This window comes from Trichechus manatus, unplaced genomic scaffold (assembly GCF_000243295.1).
Source record: "Trichechus manatus latirostris isolate Lorelei unplaced genomic scaffold, TriManLat1.0 scaffold00001, whole genome shotgun sequence".
NCBI classification, from domain to species: Eukaryota; Metazoa; Chordata; class Mammalia; order Sirenia; family Trichechidae; genus Trichechus; species Trichechus manatus.
In genome coordinates, this window is record NW_004443937.1 from 7,353,637 (window position 1) to 7,359,636 (window position 6,000).

Genomic DNA, 6,000 nt, shown 5'->3' on the forward strand with positions numbered 1-6,000 from the left:
TAAGAGGCTAGAAGTGTTACTTCGGGGCACCAGCTTTCCACTCCGGGGGAAAATCCTTGTCTCAGCTTCTCCAGCATTCTTCTCGTGTTTCTTGGAGACCTCTACATGGCATCTATCTTTCCCCTGTTTGTTCTTGCTTCTCTCTATGCCTAATCTGCGCTTTTTATGCCTCAAAAGTGATTAGGTTTAAGACACAGCCTATACTGATATGGCCTCATTAACATAACAAAGAAAACCCTCTTCCCAAATGGGATTATGTCCACAGGTATAGGGGTTAGGATTTCAATACATATTTTTGGGGGACACAATATAACAAATACTTTAAATAATGATGATTTAATTTGCTGAACACACATGCATTATTAAACCAGTTACTAGGATGCTACCAAGAGGGTATGTCAGTCACAAACGGACAAAAATATCCAATGTATGTGAAAGCCAACATATGAGGTCACCAGCTGGACCTGGGCCTGCCAGGACATCCACAAAAGGCCCCAACTGTCTGGCTCTCTGGGCACATAATGAGTGACCTCCTCCTGCAACTCCATGGGCCTCTTATCTACCACAGGCAGTGGCACAGACTATGCTGAACCTCATGTCCTGGTGGGTAGAGCACCTCCTTAGCTGTGCTCTACTGCAGAAAGGCCAGGGCTAAATCTCATTCACTGTACCCTTTACCTACAGGGATCCTGAGATAAGTCACCAGTAACTTCTTTCTTCTGGCAGCCTTCAAAGGAGCCCCAGACTGCTAAACAAGGCTGCTAGTGGCTGGACATGATTACTCATGGTTACCCCAGGCCTTGACTAGCTACCCCAAGGTCTGAAGGGATCAGTATCTCATAGCGCTATATTACTGGAACCGGATATGTCAACACCTTAGTCAACTAACCTGTACATCATCATCCTTGGACATACAGGGTACTTTTCTGAAAGAAGTGGCTCAGGACATATCCACTAGGATAAAAATATCTGAATGCACTTCCTAGATGCAAGTGAATGATGTTGGGTGGTGCTGATTATTCTACAGTCGCTCTTTTCAATTAATAATCAAACTCAAAGTGACATTATACCCTGTAATCATCATCTGAACAAAATCAGGTCCGAAGCCCACCTGCATCAAACCAACCTGGGGGACTTGTAAAAAATGTAGAGCTATGGATTCTACCCAAATCTAAAGAACTTCTACTCTAGCCGGGGCTACAGATTATGATATAATCACTAAACAAATATGAAATTGCAACTGTGAAAGACTTCTGTGAACAAAAGGTTCAGGGAACTATCCACCTCAGTTAGAGAAATCAAGAATGCCTTTCTTAAGAAAGGTTTTCTTGAAGAATGTATAGACATTTATAAACACAAAGTGGGTAGGAGAGCCACTGAAGGCAAGAGAAAGGCAAGTATGAAGGTCCTGTGGTAGAACCACGGCAAATATGAAATACTGAACAAAGGCTAATGTGACTGGAGGGAAGAGAGCCAGGGGAAGCATGGCTCTAGACGAAACCTGGGAAATAAATAAGCATCAAGTCACACAGATATTGGAAAGCCAAGTTTTAAAGTTTTGCCTTTATTATGAGAGCAATAGGGAGCCTTTTAAGAGTTCTAAGTAAAGGAGGTGGAAGATAAAGAACAACATGATCTGATTTACATTTTTTGAAAGAAATTACTCTGACAGCCAAGTGGAAAAATAGCTGCATTTAAATGTTTATTATTCAGCTTGAAAATATAACATTAGTTGAGGTGGGGCATGATGTTAACATGGACTACCAAAAAACCAAAAACCAAACCCACCACTGTCGAGTCGATTCCGACTCATAGCAACCCCATAGGGCTTCCAGAGCTATAAATCTTTACAGAAGCAGACCGTCACATCTTTCTTCTGTGTAGAGGCTAGTGGGTTCAAACTGCCAACCTTTCCTTTAGCAGCCAAGTTCTTTAACCACAGCACCACCAGGGCTCCTCAGGCTTGGACTACAGAGGTGGTGATAGAGATGAAGAGACGTGAAAGGTGATAAATGATATTTCAGAGGTAGAATCAACAGAACTTGGTGATGAACTGACTTTCAGCTCCATCTCTCCATCCAGGAGAAATCCCATTAATTTGGACTGCAGTGCTATCTACATACTTTGATTTCTGTGACTTCAAACATGGAAAAAACAAGTAGGTTCATTCCATCTTCACGAGGCTGTAGTCTCCAAACTCAGCTGGTTTTCTTTTTGATCATTTATCCATACTATGGAGTAGAAAGCAATTTGTCCAATGCACAAGGCCGATTATTTTGAGATCTTTGCAAGCTATCTCTATCTCTGCACCTATATATTATATGTATGACACTATACAGTAAGTTGAAAGTAGTTTGTATGTGTGCAAAGAGTTTAGGCCAACTACCAGGTTTGGTGGGAACAGTCCTTACGATTGCTCTCACTTTTGACATCAATTACAAGTTTGGGAAACTTCCCCATACCACCCTCAGATTTCATAATTTGCTAGAACTTACTGAAATGTATTATACTCATGGTTACAGTTTACTACAGGGTAAGAATACAGATTAAAAACAGCCAAGGAAAGAAGAACATAGGGTGGAGGCCAGAGAAGTACTAAATGCAGAATTCCAGTTTTTCTCTCCCCCTAGAGTCAGGAAACATATCGATGTGTGAAAATCTGCAGCGTACTGCCAACCAGGGAAGCTCATCGAGCCTCGTTATTCAGAGTTTCTTTGGGGCTCCGATATGTACATGTGGTTGATTAATTGGCTGATCTCAGTCTCCAAATTGATTAATACCCTGTGAGTCAAAACCTCCATCGTAATGACATTGTTAGTCTTTCTGGTGTGGCCAGCCTCCCTGCTATGGGGTGGCCTCCCAGTAGCAGAGAGCAGAGGAGAGAACATTTTTTGGGCAAAATTAAATTATTACACAATGTGCCAACAACATTAAAAACTCATGATTTAAGTGACTAGGGATGGAAAAGCAATTGAAGTCAATATCCTTATTGACTATAGGCTTATTGAAATATAATATTTTTCTTACAAGAAAATAAGCTAAAGTTAGATTTCACCTTGCCCAGAATGAGTTTTGTACCTCATAGATAGAAAACTTCTTCTAAGACTTTCTCTATCTGTTCTCCCTTCCTAGCCTCAAAAATCATACTTCCTGTGGCCAACTGGGGGGAAAAAATGCATTTTTAGAGAATATTGCCTAAAAAGGAAAATCCAGATTCTTTTTAGCATTTAATTCTGTCTCCAGATTCTGAGTACTTGAGTCAGTCATTCCTTGCTTCCTAGGCAGTGAACAGGTCAGATTCGAAGGCCTTTCCTTCACATATCTGAGGAAATGCCACAATAGAATTGAGAGGCAGGACGATTTCCTGTTTAACATGAGTATTGCATATGCTTTAGCTTTCCATACAATTGCACAGTTTCCATGGATACTGACACGTGGCATAATGCCCAGGTGAATGTGCAATAGGTAGTAAAGTGCACCATGTTAAAAGTTGACAGAGCCACTGCTGGTACGGCATCTGACTTTTTGTGTGTGTGCTTTAGACGGTTTACAGAGCCAATTATTTTCTCTTAAACAATTAATAAACTTATTATTTTGGGACATTGTTTTCCTACCCCACAACATGTCAACACTCTCCCCTTCTCAACCTCAGGTTCCCCATTTCCATTCGTACAGCTTTCCTGTCCCCTCCTGCCTAATTGTCCTTGTCCCAGGCTGGTGTGCCCGTTTACATGGTTGAACTATGTGTGTTTTTGTTTGTTTTATGGGCCTGTCTAATCTCTGGCTGAAGGGTCAACCTCAGAGTGACTTCAGTACTGAGTTAAAAGGGTGTCCAGAGGCCATGCTCTTGGGTTTCTCCAGTCTCCATCAGACCATTAAGTCTGGTCTTTTTTTGTGAGTTTGAATTTTGTTCTACATTTTTCTCCAGCTCTGTCTGGGACTCTCTATTGTGATCCTTGGGCATCCCTGTGTTTTTTTTTTTTATTGAAACCATCCATTTCAAAGGAAGATGAAAATTTTATTTATAAGACATCAGCAGATGGTGGAGCCATTAAGGCCACTAGAAATTTCCACAATCACTGAGGCCAGATGCCTTCAAACCATTCCCAGGGACTGATTTAATACTTGCTGTCTCTACCATAAAAACTCCACATCCTCTATACGTTTTCTATACCTGACAGAGCCAAAGTCATATCCAAAGACAGAACCATAGTAAATGGCTACTTCCTGAGGACTCCTGAGAGGTTTGTGCGTGGTTTGCCCCTCTTGCCACTTAATATTGCTCGCAGCCGAGCTCAACCTCTGCGGTGCTACACTATAACAGATCTCTGTGAAGGTTTCAATTTTCCACAGTCTCTAAAACAAGCTTTTTATTGACTTCCAAATTCAGAAAATTGAAGTTTGGAGTTTTTATGAAAATGGGAAAATTATGGAGTACTTGTCTTGGCTAATTTCACATAATTATAGGATTTTACAGGACATAGCAACTTTCTTCTCTGTCATTTTATTTGCCTTACCAAAACTCTGAGTTTTTTTTTAACCTTCACTCCAACTTATATCTAGTTTTTTTTAATTATTATTTTTAACACATTTTCATGGATATTGTTATCTGTAATGAGGTCTGTTGTTGCTGTGTGCTGTCTAGTCGATTCTGACTCCTAGGGACCCTATAGGACAGAGTAGAACTGCCCCATAGGGTTTTCTAGACTGTAATCTTTATGGGGGAGCCCTGGTGGCACAGTGGTTAAGAGCTTGGCTGCTAACCAAAAGGTGGGCGGTTTGAATCCCACAGCCGCTCCTTGGAAACCCCACGGGGCAGTTCTATTCTGTCCTGTAGGGTCGCTATGAGTCAGAGCGGACTCATTGGCAACAGGTTTGTAATCTTTACCGGAGCAGATCTCAAGTATTTTCTCCTGCTGATCTTTTGGTTAGCGGCAGAGCGCTCATCTATTGCAACACCAGGACTCCTTTAATGAAGTCTAATTTATTTATTTTTTTTAAAAAGGCAAATTGATTTAAGGTTGATTCACAAGAAAAAAAAAAGAGCAAATAGTAGTACTAATGGTAAGCAAATACGGCAAACAAAACAAAAGGTGGTAGAATGGTTGGTTGCGTGGAAAGCACAGAGTGCCATAGGGGCAGAGAGGACAAAGTACCTAATTCTGCTGGGGGAGACAGGGAAGGCTTCCTGGGAGAGGTGACAGCTGATCTGAGCCTCCAAGGCTCACTAAGAGTTGATAGAGTGGAAGGGCGCATTCTGTTGGAAAAGACAGGAGGAAAGGAGCTAAGGTTGTTGTATGTAGCTTAGTAGGTACCAGAACAGGAAGTTGAGAGAGTTTAGAGAGCTAGCCTGAATATTCATTCATAGAAGCAAAAGCATTTGCCTGGAAGAGGGACAGACAGAAATGGAATAGGGATTTGGAGACCAGTAGTGGCAGTTAAAAGCCGTTTAATTATAACCGCATGACATCTTGTAGTTGGATATCATTCCCCAGCTTACTCAGTAGCCTGGTATGTACCAAGGAAAGCATTATGTTAAGGTGTGGGTTAGGTTGGAGTTAGCTTTGCATTAGGTTGGGCTTTCTTTCTCAAATAAATAGATAGATAGACGATAGATAGATAGATAGACAGACAGACAGATAGATAAATAGATGATAGATAGATATAGACAGACAGACAGATAGATAGCTAGATATTGTTGCGGCCATTGTATAGTGCTTTCCAACCTAGAAGGTTCATCCTCCAGCACTATATGAGAGAGTATCCTACTGTGATCCATAAGTTCTTCAACGGCTAATTTTTTAAGGTAGATCATCAGGCCTTTCTTCCTTGTCTGTCTTATTCTGGAAGCTCTGCTGAAACCTGTCCACCTTGGGTGACCTTGATGATATTTGAAATACCAGTGGCATAGCTTCCAGCATCACAGCAACACACAAGTCCCCACAGTATTACAAACTGGCAGACGAGTGGTGGTTATACATATATATACATATATATATA

At 41.2% G+C, this 6,000-nt stretch overlaps 1 protein-coding gene across 2 annotated transcripts in view; it reads left to right on the forward strand.

The window, feature by feature from the left end:
* The window catches only part of GRM7 (glutamate metabotropic receptor 7), a 1,123,177-nt gene that overhangs the window by 1,082,436 nt on the left and 34,741 nt on the right, over nt 1-6,000 (forward strand). The gene's annotated exons all lie outside the window — the stretch shown is intronic.